Source organism: Plutella xylostella, chromosome 17, assembly GCF_932276165.1.
Source record: "Plutella xylostella chromosome 17, ilPluXylo3.1, whole genome shotgun sequence".
Taxonomy (NCBI): Eukaryota; Metazoa; Arthropoda; class Insecta; order Lepidoptera; family Plutellidae; genus Plutella; species Plutella xylostella.
Window position 1 is genome coordinate 651,278 of NC_063997.1, and position 15,035 is coordinate 666,312.

The window sequence follows — 15,035 nt, forward strand, 5'->3', positions numbered from 1 at the left end:
AAAATTATAGATTTTATATTAGGTTTTATAAAATTATTTGATATAAAATAAAATATATGCATATTTACGTTGACAGTGTTTACGAGGACCCATGACTATTCAGCTTACTCAGTATACGGAAAGTATGTACATACCTACATACGAACTTAAGCTTTTTATCACGAACTTAAATTCAAATTTAGGTGCTAATACATCTCTAGTTAGATATGTATAGCAGACAATTTCCTCTTTTAGCAACACTCAATTAATGAGCGGAAATTTCCAGCCACAACAAAATAAATGATTAATCCCCACTTTTCAGGTTTTTCTAGTAAAAGAGTTCAACGCGCTTCCACCGCGCCAAGTTCAATTTCCCTTTGACATTACTCTCTAGTTAAACACATAGTATAATTACTTAATGTATCAATAGGTACTTGCTATATATATATATATGTCGCAGGCATCTGGTTTAATCTCCCGTTTGATTGAACCGCTAGCCCGTTCATTGGATGACGCTATTCAGTTGTATGACTAAAGAACAACTCGTCAAGTGGTTGACTGTAACGTCCAACGTCTTGACTGAACGTTATTCAGCGAAGTCGTTAAATGGGATATAGTATAGCAACTTTGTAATGTCTGGTTAGGATGAACATGACCAGACAAGAGTCAACAAAAAGATTATGTTACAAAGCTCTCATCTCACAAATTAACTAAACAATAACAATAAACGTACCTTGATATTGTTGTTTATAATTATCCAGTTTCAGCACATTTTTTTCTTTGAAACTATCCGCCGGCGGTGTAATAATAGGTAAATCCATGTTGTCACACTATTTTAACATAAATAACGCACTTTAAAGCTAATTTATTTGCAAAAAATAATAATACAAGTGCTTTTTGTGTCAGCTGTTCGCTGTTAGACGCCATATTTGTTTTATTCACCACCTGACTGATTTTAAGTCAGCTAACTAGTTGGACGTTTTGTGACGCTTGTACAATCAACGTTCGGCCTAGTCATACAACTGAATAGCGCCATCCAATGAACGGGCTAGCGGTTCAATCAAACAGGAGATTCAACCAGATGCCTGCGACATATATATACTTATATTTTCTTATGATTTAAAGATATTAATTTATATAAGTATATCCGTAATTTAAAACTTTCTCTACGACTTACTGAGAAACAATTTATAGCCTTTTACGGTGTGAAAACGTGGTTTTCATTAAGGTTTTAATTAATGTGTCGTGATTGTTTACACTAATTACGCATGGCTATCATAGCATACTGTAATAGGTACGTACCTATAATTTTTTTAGTTAAATAGGTAAAAAATCTTTCCATAGTAAGTATGAAAAGTTTTTTTACCTATTTAACTAAAAAAATATAGGTACGCATTACAGTCAATAAATCAAAATCAATCACCTGCGTGAAGTTAGCAGCCTAAAGTTAGCAGCCTTTGAATACCCGACCAAATTAAGATGGTCACTTCAGTCATTGCATACTTTATCAATTAAAACACGTAAAAAGCCCCAAAAACATTGGAATAATAATGCTAGGTATTTATATAAACACTAAAATATGTTCTAAAATAAATAAATTCTAAAAAATACGACGTTTACTTACTGAAGCTCTTGTTGGTTAATGGATATTTTGTATGGAGGCACCAAGATGCTATAGACCTGCCCGCATCTCACCTGGTTTATTATGTGTGTTGTGTCATTAGAAAACACTGACAGAAGTTTCATCAACATTGAAACGGTATAGCAGGTGTCCAGGAGCCACTTTCTGACGGATTTTGGGTGAAAAATGTACAATATTTCACGAATATTCAAGTTTGCTAAGTTTTATTTTTTGGTTTTCACCTTGAAGAGTCACCAAAAGTCATTTAATCTGAAATTGCTGAAAACCGTTTCTAGGTATTAATAATACCTTTCATATGAACTATCATTTGCAGCTGAATCTCTTCAGGTTCCACCTGCAAACTTGAATATTCGTGAAATATTGTAAATTTTTCACCCAAAATCCGTCAGAAAGTGGCTCCTGGACACCTGCTATCCCGTTTCAATGTTGATGAAACTTCTGTCAGTGTTTTCTAATGACACAACACTCATAATAAACCAGGTGAGATGCGGGCAGGTCTATAGCATCTTGGTGCCCCCATACAAAATGTTAATCTTGGGCTTCTAAGTTTTATTTTTTGGTTTTCACCTTGAATATTCACCAAAAGTCATTTAATCTGAAATTGCTGAAAACTATTTCTAGGTATTAATAATACCTTTCATGTGAACTATCATTTCCAGCTGAATCTATTCAGGTTCCACCTGCAAACTTGAATATTCGTGAAATATTGTAAATTTTTCACCCAAAATCCGACAGAAAGTGGCTCCTGGACACCTGCTATCCCGTTTCAATGTTGATGAAACTTCTGTCAGTGTTTTCTAATGACACAACACACATAATAAACTAGGTGAGATGCGGGCAGGTCTATAGCATCTTGGTGCCCCCATACAAAATGTTAATCTTGGGCTGCTAAGTTTTATTTTTTGGTTTTCACCTTGGATATTCACCAAAAGTCATTTAATCTGAAATTGCTAAAAAATCGTTTCTATGTATTAATAATACCTTTCATATGAACTATAATTTGCAGATGAATCTCTTCAGGTTCCACCTGCAAACTTGAATATTCGTGAAATATTGTCAATTTTTCACCCAAAATCTGTCAGAAAGTGGCTCTTGGACACCTGCTATACCGTTTCAATGTTAATGAAACTTCTGTCAGTGTTTTTTAATGACACAACACATATAATAAACCAGGTGAAATGCGGGCAGGTCTATAGCATCTTGGTGCCCCCATACAAAATGTTAATCTTGGGCTGCTAAGTTTTATTTTTTGGTTTTCACCTTGAATATTCACCAAAAGTCATTTAATCTGAAATTGCTGAAAACCGTTTCTAGGTATTAATAATACCTTTCATATGAACTATCATTTGCAGCTGAATCTCTTCAGGTTACACCTGCAAACTTGAATATTCGTGAAATATTGTAAATTTTTCACCCAAAATCCGTCAGAAAGTGGCTCCTGGACACCTGCTATCCCGTTTCAATGTTGATGAAACTTCTGTCAGTGTTTTCTAATGACACAACACATATAATAAACTAGGTGAGATGCGGGCAGGTCTATAGCATCTTGGTGCCGCCATACAAAATGTTAATCTTGGGCTGCTAAGTTTTATTTTTTGATTTTCACCTTGAAGAGTCACCAAAAGTCATTTAATCTGAAATTGCTGAAAACCATTTCTAGGTATTAATAATACCTTTCATATGAACTATCATTTGCAGCTGTACCTGTTTAGGCTCCACCTGCAAACTTGAATATTCGTGAAATATTGTAAATTTTTCACCCAAAATCCGACAGAAAGTGGCTCCTGGACACCTGCTATCCCGTTTCAATGTTGATGAAACTTCTGTCAGTGTTTTCTAATGACACAACACACATAATAAACTAGGTGAGATGCGGGCAGGTCTATAGCATCTTGGTGCCTCCATACAAAATATCCAGTAACCAACAAGAGCTTCAGTAAGTAAACGTCGTATTTTTTTGAATTTATTTATTTTAGAACATATTTTAGTGTTTATATAAATACCTAGCATTATTATTCCAATGTTTTTGGGGCTTTTTTACGTGTTTTAATTGATAAAGTATGCAATGACTGAAGTGACCATCTTAATTTGGTCGGGTATTCAAAGGCTGCTAACTTTAGGCTGCTAACTTCACACACCTAAATCAATCAATCAAATCGTTTATTTGGCAAAAGAAAATATTACAACTAAGGTACAAATATACATTGGTTTTGTAACTACCAAGTATAATAAGTGATCACTGAAAACCTAAACTAGGTTAAACCTGTATCATAGGTTTCAGTTCCTTCCATTTGACACTAAAGATAGAAATAATTTACTACAAAAAATTCTCCAAAGTAAGGGTCTAAAATTATTTAAACTTTAGTTCAGTAGGTATGATAGTACTTATAGTATTACCAATAATTAAGCATTATAGTTGCATCTTACAAAAAATCAACAGAATAGTTTCAAATACCTATTCTAAATAACCATAACTTAATTTCGTTTTGCCACTAATTGCACTCATAATTTATCGCCATAATGTGTGTGCTTCCACAGTTGTAGAAAATGTAGTCTAAGACTTTTATAGATTTGAAAAAAATACATACAGACGAATTGAGAACCTCTTCTTTTTTCTAAGTCGGTTAAAAAGCTATTGACCTATAAGAGGACAGAATTGGCATCTCAGATGAGTCTCAGATACATCTCCCTTGAGACTGAGGAATGACGGATGCCGCGCTATTACTGGTTAATTGAGATTCAATCTATAATTATCGCAACTTCATTCACGATAGACGAGTAGTTCAGGACTTTAGTACCTACAGGGTAGACTTTTATATTAAAAATAAATTATATTAATAATAAGTTATATTTAAAAATAAAAATTTCAACTTAATTTGCGTTGAATTGTTTAAAGTATCCGTTGTGAATTATAGAATAGACACTATTTTAAAATGTTTGTCAAAGCGAATTACCTACCTTATTTTTACCAGAATTTATAAGTAAAATAATTGATTAAAAATGTGGATTGTATTACAATGGATGTTGTAAATCTGATTGTATCAATTTCTTTGATACTAATTTATACGTAGATAATTTTAAGTTGACTTGGGACAGTTTATTTTTGTCCTCAAATCAGAAACGACGTCTAGCTACAGAAGTAGCTCATCTTATTAACTCAGTTATAAGCATTATAACGAAGAAAACTTGTGTCCCTATTGACATCGTCAGTAGTAATACTGATAATAGTAATAGTACAGTAGATTTAAATTAGATTCTCAGACAACGGGAGAGCATCATAGCGTTGATATAAAGATTGATTCAGTTCACTGCTCTCTCGGCTCAAAACTATTAAAGGACAAGACATTTAAGAATGAATTTAAAGTGGTACATCAGAATATTCAGAGTCTTTCTTCTAAATTGTTAGAAATAGAACTATTTTCGGAAAAATTTAACATTGATTGTTTATGTATCACAGAACATTGGTTAGACGAGAATAAAATGATGTTCCAATTGAAAAATTACAAACTTATAAGCTGTTTTAACAGAAAGTGCAACGAGCATGGCGGGTCACTTATATTTCTTAAAGAAAATTGTAAATGTAAAGAACGAAAGGACATAGTAGCTCTTTCTGTTAAACACCATATAGAAATTTCATGTGCAGAGCTAAACAAGTATATAATAGTATGTACCTACAGGCCACCTACTGGTGATTTCATTACCTTTGAGACTGTCATGGAGGATGTTCTAAGGTTAGCTTCCAATAGTAAAAAGGAAGTAATAGTGTGTGGTGACTTTAATGTTGACCTATTAGGTGACTCTCCTAATATGTCGAAATTACTGTTACTTTTTAAATCATTTAATCTTTTTAATGTCTTTCTGGAACCAACTAGGATTACATCCACGTCGGCCACTTGTCTAGATAACATATTCTGTAACTGTGAGTTTAAAGACAGTAGTGTGATAAATTGTCTGGGGTCAGACCACAGTGGGCAGACCATTACCTTAGTAAACACTGACAAGACAAATAAAACTAAGGTTAGATGCAGACCGATTACTACAAAGAAAATTGACAATTACTTGAAGAAACTAGACGAAAAACTTCCGAGGGTTAAAGTAGATTGCAATTCTAATGAGATGTATACTAACTTATTTAAGATAATAGCTGATGAGTTTGAGAGTAATTTTGAAACGAAGGAAGTTTTGATAGACAATAAAATTAAATTTTGTGACTGGGCTACAGATGGTATTCGCAAAAGCAGGGCGACATTATATGATCTGTATGAGATGAAAACATTCATACTCCGCCCTGACTTTCAATCTTATGTGAAGAAATATAGCAAAATGTACAAATGTGTCTGTCACTGTGCGAAGACAATTTTTATTAATAACAAGATTAAAGACTCGGCTAACAAATCTAAGGCCATTTGGAATATTATTAATAACGAAACGGGGAAGAATCGAACACGCGAGACTAATTTATCTTTAAAGGTAGGCAATGACATAATAACATCAAATGACGAGGTGGCGAGAGTTTTTGAAGAGTTTTTTACGAACATTCCTTTAGAGACTACTTGCAACCTAGATTCTTCAGCTACATTAGCTGAAACCCTGATGAAGGAGAACGCACCTTCAACCGATAAGGAATTTAAATTCAGATATATAAATACATTAACTATTATAAAAACATTTAAGTCCTTAAATATGAAGAAAACTGAAGACTTGTGGGGAATGTCAGTTAAATTTGTTCTTTCTATTATTAATAAAATCGCCCCAATTTTGGCTAACATTTTTAATAAATGTATCGCTGAAGGTGTGTTCCCAGATCTTATGAAATTGAGTAAAATTATACCTCTGTTCAAGAGTGGGGATATGGAGGACCCTGCAAATTTCAGGCCTGTCTCGGTTCTTCCAGTTTTGAGTAAAATATTTGAGAGGATCATACTCAGTCAGATGCTTTTGCATTTCAATGAAGCTCGACTGTTTCATAGCCAGCAGTATGGTTTTACAAAAGGCAAATCAACAACCGATGCCGGTACTGCGTTAATTAAGCACATATTTGACGCCTGGGAAGACCATCACGATGCTATTGGAGTCTTCTGTGATCTGTCGAAGGCGTTTGATTGTGTGGACCATCAGACTTTAATTTCGAAACTGAGATACTATGGAATAGGAGGAAAGGCTTTAGATTTGATAGCTTCATATTTAGACAAGAGGCAACAAAGGGTCGATATTAATAATACTAAATCACAGGGGGCTCATGTAAAGATAGGCGTCCCTCAAGGATCTATTCTAGGACCATTTTTATTCCTCATTTATATTAATGACTTGCCTTTTATGGTTGAAAAATTGACTAATATAGTTTTATTTGCTGACGATACTTCTTTGCTTTTTAAAGTTAAAAGAAGTGAAAATATTTTTTATGAAATTAATTATATTCTATCTGACATACACGATTGGTTTACCGTAAATAATCTTTTATTGAATTCTAAGAAAACGAAATGTATTAAATTTACACTGCCGAATGTTAGACAATGCGATACTAACATTATTCTAGATGGGAATAAATTGGACCTAGTTAATGATACTGTCTTTCTTGGTATGACTATAGATTCAAAGTTACAATGGGGACCTCACATTGCCAAATTGGCTGGAAGGTTGAGCTCGGCAGCTTTTGCTGTACGGAAAATTAGACAACTGACCGACGTTGAAACCGCCAGATTAGTTTACTTTAGTTATTTCCACAGCTTATTGTCGTATGGCATTTTGCTTTGGGGTAGAGCCGCTGATATTGAGACTATATTTGTATTACAGAAAAGAGCCATCCGCTCTATATACAAACTTGGTTCCAGGGATTCATTGAGAGAACTATTTAAAGAAATTAACATCCTTACAGTTCCATGTCAGTTCATTTTTTCCAATTTAATGTATGTACGAAAGAATATTTCAACTTTTGATACAATTGGCAGTAATCATGACATTAATACTAGGAACAAGCATAAGCTGGCTTTTCCAGCGATGCGTCTGGCGAAAGTTAATAAATCGTTTTTAGGGTACTGTATTAGATTTTATAATAAGCTTCCAGCAGAAGTTGCTCAAATGCCAGAGAATAAGTTTAAGTGTTACATTAAAGAGAAACTCAGTAAAAAAGCTTATTATAGAATTGATGATTACTTAGAGGACGTTAATGCATGGCTGTGATAAGTAGTTAGCTCTGCTCATATTATTATAATAATAATAATTAAGCTTATATGTATTGTATACCAACTAGTTTTAAGTCTTTTTTTGAAAAGATGGCTCAGGAGTTTCTTGCCTCCGTTCTTCTCCTTAGACAGAAAGAGCCCCCCCTTATCCGAACGGAGAGTAATTTGTAAAAATTGACGTTCATCAGAAAATTTTATATTTGTACGATGAATAAAAAATTTTGACTTTGACTTTGACTTTATTACTTTATGCACAGCATAAAGTAATTAAAAAACCGGCCAAGTGCGAGTCGGGCTCGCGCACAAAGGGTTCCGTAGCAGCAAAATTACAGTTAAATCAACCTATCTCAAAAACTATAAGAGATACTTTGATCAAACCAAAAATCGTTGAAAGAGTTAATTAGCATGCATCACCTCTATTTTTTTTAGAATTTTATACCCCGTAGTTATAAAAATAGAGGGGGGGGGACATACTTTTTACGACTTTGAGAGCTGATATCTCAAAAACCGTTCACTTTAAGAAAAATGTTTTTTAGAAAACTTTATATCATTTTAAAAGACCTTTCCATTGATACCCCACACGGGTATGTACATCGAAAAAAAAAAATTCATCCCTCAGTTACATGTATGGGGGGCCCCACCCCCAATTCTTTTTTTTACTATTTAGTGTCATATTTTTGTAGCGGTTCATACAACACATATTCCCATCAAATTTCATCACTGTAGTACTTATAGTTTCCGAGTAAATCGGCTGTGACAGACGGACAGACGGACAGACGGACAGACGGACATGACGAAACTATAAGGGTTCCGTTTTTGCCATTTTGGCTACGGAACCCTAAAAAGCTAGGTAATGTATAGATTACCTGGTATTTTCTATTTACAGCCTCACAGGTTATTTTCTATCCAACCTGTAGCGGCCTATGCTCTGTGCTTAACTATGTAAACTTGTATTAATTTCAATGTTATCTTTATCATCATCATCATCATAACGTAATCACCCACTGTTGGATGTAGGCCTCTCCCGTGGAAAGCTACTAAATGTTATCCTTATTCCACCAATAATTATGAATTTTCATCAAGAACAACAGTAGCTGAGTTGGTAAGTTTTTCTGTACGAAATTCGAAGTTGGCAGTGAAGGCATAAATGTTTTTTTTTTTGGGTCAGTCTCCTCAATGGAAGCCAGTGTGTAACGAGCTGGCTTGAATCTCAGTATCTCGGTAGCTCCTTCAGATGAGCTCGCAAGAGCTGATAACAGTCAAAACCAAGGCACAAATGATTTATATAAATGAGAATGAAAAATGCTTAAAGATATTGGGCTAGTTTAAAAGCTGATAGTCAGCAAGTTTGCTTACTAGGGATTTTTCAATAGTCAGATAAGTGTTATCTGAGGAATAAAATTATAGCTGTCACTGTCTAATACAAACACTCAGTCGCGACAGCATCAGAATTATTCCTCAGATACTTAACTTTTATCTGACTATTGAAAAATCAGCCCTAAGTGTACTTTAAACTATCCGATTGTATCCTCTTACTCGCCCAACCACTGGCTTTTAAACTCGCCGAATTGAAGCTACTAAATTAGCCCAGTGCTATCAAACCTGAAGTGGGTGATAGAGACGTACGAGTAAGTACGCTATACTTGTGGCGTGACGACCTTTATTACTCGTTAGTCACTTAAATTCGCGTACTTCAAGAACAAAATACTTCATCGAGCTATAAGTAGGTACGCGTACCTACTTGTACGTCTATTTCCCACTTAAAAGTTATGTTTTGACATTGTTTGATGGGAATCCGCTGAATATCTTTATGATTGAATATTGGCCAATGTTCTATTTAGGGTTAAAAACATTACAATTTAAATAAATAGTCAAATAAGCCTCTCATCGTATTCATAATTTAGTTTATTATGTAATTGATGACCGAATATGGAAGTCAATATTCATTGATTGATGATGATAGGGTAATAGCAATAGCTCGTCCGTTGAACCGCCGTCTCGGTATAGGCAGTATAGGGAACCGGTTTGAGTCAATTAAAATATAAAATGCACATTGCGAAAATGTATCGAATGTATTAATTACAAGATATATTGGTGTGGAGTGATGGTGTGGTTGGCTAGATAGTGAATGAAGTGAAGTGTAGGGCGCCATATTTATAAGTCATATTACTTACATTCCGGAATTAAACGGAATTACGAGATAATAATACCAACAAATAGAATTAATAAATATTCAAATCTAAGGTCCATTATGTAAATAACTCCATTATTTTCGCAAAAAGTTTAAGTGAAGAGTGGTTAATTTTGCACTTCGTCTTTTAAAAAATAACCACCTCTATCCGAAGCGCAAGCGCAGACCCAAATTTGAATTCGGAAGCACTGCCGTTGGAGCGCATCGGTGACGTCACTGAAATGCCGTCACGTAATAGGTCAAGATCTGTAGGTCATCGGCCGCACGTGGCCTCAATATCCAATCAGCTGTTGGCATTTATTTTCCAAATATTTACCGTACTCACGATATAGAAAAGTTGAGCTATAGGTATAGCCTTATTTAGTAGGGAATGGTTACAACTATTATTTCATTGGGTTTCGTCCTGAAGTCAGTGGATTAAGTTGAAATTAAAAAGGGATCCATATTCCCACAGATTGTATTAACTTACCATTTGGTAATAGGATCCTCATAATTCCTCAAATTACTAAAATTGAACTTAAAAATTCCTAGCAATCACCAGAGAGTTACGAAACAACCAATTAGAATAATTCAATACCTTTACTGATAGATTGTTTCATAACATTTTTATTAATCACTGAATCTGATATCGTTTTTGATGCTATCTAAATCATTGGCACACTTTATTCATGTTTTTTTTTTCTTTTTTTGCAGAGAACGGAAGCGGCACTTCGAGTTTTCCAGAGTTAATAGACAGCCAATTTTTCTAGTACAGAAGGTAAGACTTTCATAACCTTATATAGTATCTATTCGTAATTTCTTTTAAATCAAGTAAACACCTGATCAAAAAAAAATCTATTGCAAAGAATCTTTTTTATATAAATTTAGTCAAACGTCATTGTACAAAATATATGGTTCAGAACGACGAACTGAGTTCCCCCTTTCAGCTTAAAATACTTTCCTATTTTGCATCACCCTGTACAATCATTCTTACCCAGACCTGTAACAACAGTTTATTAATAAAAGCACTCGTTTTGCAAACTACACCTAATGAAGACTGGTCTTCCAACAATTTAATTATATTAATTATACTGTGCATCCCTCATCTCCTCAATTATAATATATATAGCTGGATTACCACTGACACACTCATTGACATGATTGTTCTCCCAGAAGGAGCCATTTTTTGATATAAAAATGTTTTAGGGATATGTACAGGGTGCTCGGGTGAGTAGAGAAAAACCTCGACTTTTTTAAAAAAATTCTAAAAAAAAAAAATTTTTTTTGCTCCTCCTTTTTGGTGACCATACATTTTTTTATATTTCGAGGGTGTATTAAGAGTGTCTGACAGATTATAAAAAAAATATAAAAAAATAAAAAAACAAAATGGCGGCCGAGTTGCAGCGAGGTAAAGTTTAGGGCGTGTCAGACCCGACTTGAGGTGAATTGATCTCCCGGAAGGGGGGGAGGTGGGGGGGATGGTGTTTTTTGTAAACGGTGGGGCACATGATGAAATTTAAGGGAAAATTCCAAAAAATGTATTTTTTTTAATTGCGGGGTGAGGGGAGATTTTTTTATAAAAACGTGTTTTTTCGGGGATTTTCAAAGCATTTTTTTATTGTGTTGGAGGCATTGGACAGGTTTGACTTGTATCGAGCGGTTGTGTAGTTTGACGAGTAGAGTTGCCATGTAAAAAAAATTTCCCCATTTTTAGGGTAAATTTCGAGATTTTCCCCAAAAACATGAAAAGTAGAAATGGCCACTTTTGATTTTAAAATTTGATGCAGTTTTGTCGGAAATACCCTCACTAATGACATTTGACTATTTTTATTACTTTCGACTGGCAACCCTGCGCGATAGGCGAGATTATATTTTTTCCGATTTTTTTACGTCGACCCAACTTGAGGTGAATTGATCTCCCAGAAGGGAGGCAGGTGGGGTGATGATTTTTTTTGTACACGGTCTGTTGTATGGTGCAGTTTATGGGAAAATTCCGAAAAGTTGAAAAAACAAAATGGCGGACTGCTTTGGCGGCCATTTTGTAAAAGTGACTTTTTTTCATGATTTTTGATTGATTTTTTCACGTGTTTTGAGTGGTAGGAGAGATTTGTCTTGTATAGCACATTTGTGTAGTTTGTTGGGTAGACTATACCAGTTAAATAAAATTTCCCCATTTTTAGGGAAAATTTTGAGATTTTCCCCAAAAACCTGAAAAAAAGAAATAACCGTTTTGGATTTTAAAAAATGATGCAGTTTAGTCAGAAAGGCTCATACTAATGACATTTGACTATTTTTATTACTTTCGGCTGGCAACCCTGAGAAATACGGGAGATTATATTTTTGAAAAAGTTCGACGTCGATTCAAGTTGAGGTGAATTGATCTCCCAGAAGGGGCGGAGGTGGGGTGATGTTTTTCTTTGTACATGGTTGGATATATGGTGAAATTAATAGGAAAATTCCGAAAACTGCAAAAATCAAAATGGCGGATGAAGTGGCAGCCATTTTGTAAAAGAGAAATTTTACATGTTTTAAGGCTATTTCACCGGTATTGAGTGATCTGACAGTTTTGACTTGTAGAGCACGTTTGTGTGTTTAAGTACGCTTAATTTTTCTATGAAATAAAAACTCCCCATTTTTAGGGAAAAAAACTAAATTTCCCTAAAAACATGGAATATTTTACATAAATATGCAATTTTATCGTTTTGTGATGGTCTGAGGGGATTCGAATGTATGGCGTGTTTGTGTAGTTAAATGCATAAATTTTTAATTTAAAATAAAAACTCCCCACTTAAAAGGAAAAAAATCAAAATTTTCCTAAAAACGTATAAAAAATTACTGACATTAGCAATTTCACCCCGTTTAAGTGGTCAGACAGATTTATGGTAAATGGCGCATTTGTGTAGATAAATACAAACAATAATTGTTTTAAATAAAAACTCCCCACTTGTAGGGAAAAAATCAAAATTTCCCAAAAAACGTAGAAAAAATTACCAACATTAGCAATTTCACCCCTTTGAAGTGGTCAGACTGATTTATGGTATGTGGCGCATTTGTGTAGATAAATACAAACAATAATCATTTAAAATAAAAACTCCCCACTTGTAGGGAAAAAATCAAAATTTCCCTAAAAACGTATAAAAAATTACCAACATTAGCAATTTCACCTCTTTGAAGTGGTCAGACAGATTAATGGTATATGGCGTATTTGTGAAGATAAATACAAACAAATATTATTTAAAATAAAAACTCCCCACTTTTAGGGGAAAAAATATTTTCCCTAAAAACATACAAAATGTAAATCAACTTTACCACAGATTAAGTGCCGAGCGCAGCGAGGCCATAGTCCTCCTACAAGCATACCAAAATAAAACCAGCCGAGCGCAGCGAGGAATCCGATCGACAAGTAACCCCGCCATAAAGAAAAGAAATCCGAGCGAAGCGAGGCATTACGTATCATAATAATTATTATCAATAAAGAAGAAAAACTACGGGAAAAGTCCCGTTTAAGAAGTGGAAAGCCGAGCGAAGCGAGGCAAAACCACCTAAACCATAGGGGAGACCGGGGACAAAAGTAACAGCGGGTCGAAAGTAACAAAGACTCTGTAGACTTCCCCAATAGCCGAAACGTCGCTCGCGACCGCCGGTTGACAGCTTGCACTGCCCCCCGCGTATGCTATCATTTTCCGCGCCCGAGCCGCAGTGCAAGTTTGTGTTAGTGAGCATTTCGTGATTTTACACACCAAAAGTAAGTTTTTTGGTGTTTATTCATTTAGTGTTTACGTTGAATTAAGATGCCAAGAATCATATGACTATTTGCTCATTGATTCATTATAAGGTTGTCTGTAGCATGTTATAAATTGTTTTCGAATAACACGTGCTGTTTTAAAGTTATGCCGCCTGATATTTCAAAAATGGGGATGGGTACAAAAGTAACAGCTCGCGGCAGGACAAAAGTAACATGTTACTTTGGTAACTTTGCCATGTCACATTGTAAATTTTTATTTTTTGTTGTTTTGATTAGATATTTGTGCCATAATATTGTATATTAGCACAAATAAAACAACTTTTTATCAGTTAGTCAGTTTAAATGATGGATCTCATTTAAAGTTTATCTTAAGAAGTTTTTTTGAGTTTTGTCAATAAGTTATAAGTTTTTTTTAGTTTTGATAGTTTTTTAAGAAGTTTTCTTAACTAAATAATTTGATTGATTTTTTTGTTCTTTATTTTGAATCGTATTTATAACATTGGGCAGAATTTATGGGTTGTTACTTTCGACCCATGCCTTGTTACTTTCGCCCTGCCCATGGGGTCGAAAGTAACGATTTCCCTTTTTTTTTTGAGGCTTTAAAATTGCCAAAATTCGGGATGCATTAAGTAAAGTAATAATGGATATTTGTAGGCTATAGACGAAAGTTTTATGTGAATATATTTATTTTATCATAAATGTTATTAATAACGAGAAATCAGACAGAAACTACAAACTGTTACTTTTGTCCCCGGTCTCCCCTACATCCAAAACCTAGAGAGCCTTTAATCACCAACTGCCAGCTTGACTGGAGAGCCGAGCGCAGCGAGGCAAAACAATCCAAACCATCATACCTCAAACCTTGGTGAGCCGAGCGCAGCGAGGCAAAACATTTCAAAACATCATACCACAACCACTGAAGAGCCGAGCGCAGCGAGGCAATACAACTTAAGTATAACCTTACCGTAAAAGAGGAGCCGAGCGAAGCGAGGCAAAACCATGCGAACCACCATACTTCAAACCCTGGAGAGCCGAGCGAAGCGAGGCAACACTACTCAAACCCTCGTCAACACAACTATATAACCTGAGAGCCGATTGTGACTAAGAAATATCTTGAATGAATAAAAAAAAGACAAAGTGTATGTTTGGGCGTTTATAGCTCCAATTATGGATTAAATTGAAGTAAAACATAGTTCTGTAAAAATAGCCTTGAACAGCAAACCCACGTAAGAAATTAATGAATAAAAATAAAAAAGCCTGTGTATTTCTTTTCTATGAAAAAGTTTCTTTTCAGGACAGAGTAAACTAATAATCGAG

The 15,035-nt window shown here is 34.6% G+C and overlaps 1 protein-coding gene across 1 annotated transcript in view; it reads left to right on the forward strand.

Annotated features, from left to right (window-relative positions):
• The window catches only part of LOC105398483, a 103,375-nt gene that overhangs the window by 46,159 nt on the left and 42,181 nt on the right, over positions 1-15,035 (forward strand). The window contains exon 3 of the mRNA XM_038108980.2: positions 10,688-10,751. The gene's annotated coding sequence lies outside the window, so the exon portion shown is untranslated. The remainder of the gene's footprint in view (positions 1-10,687; positions 10,752-15,035) is intronic.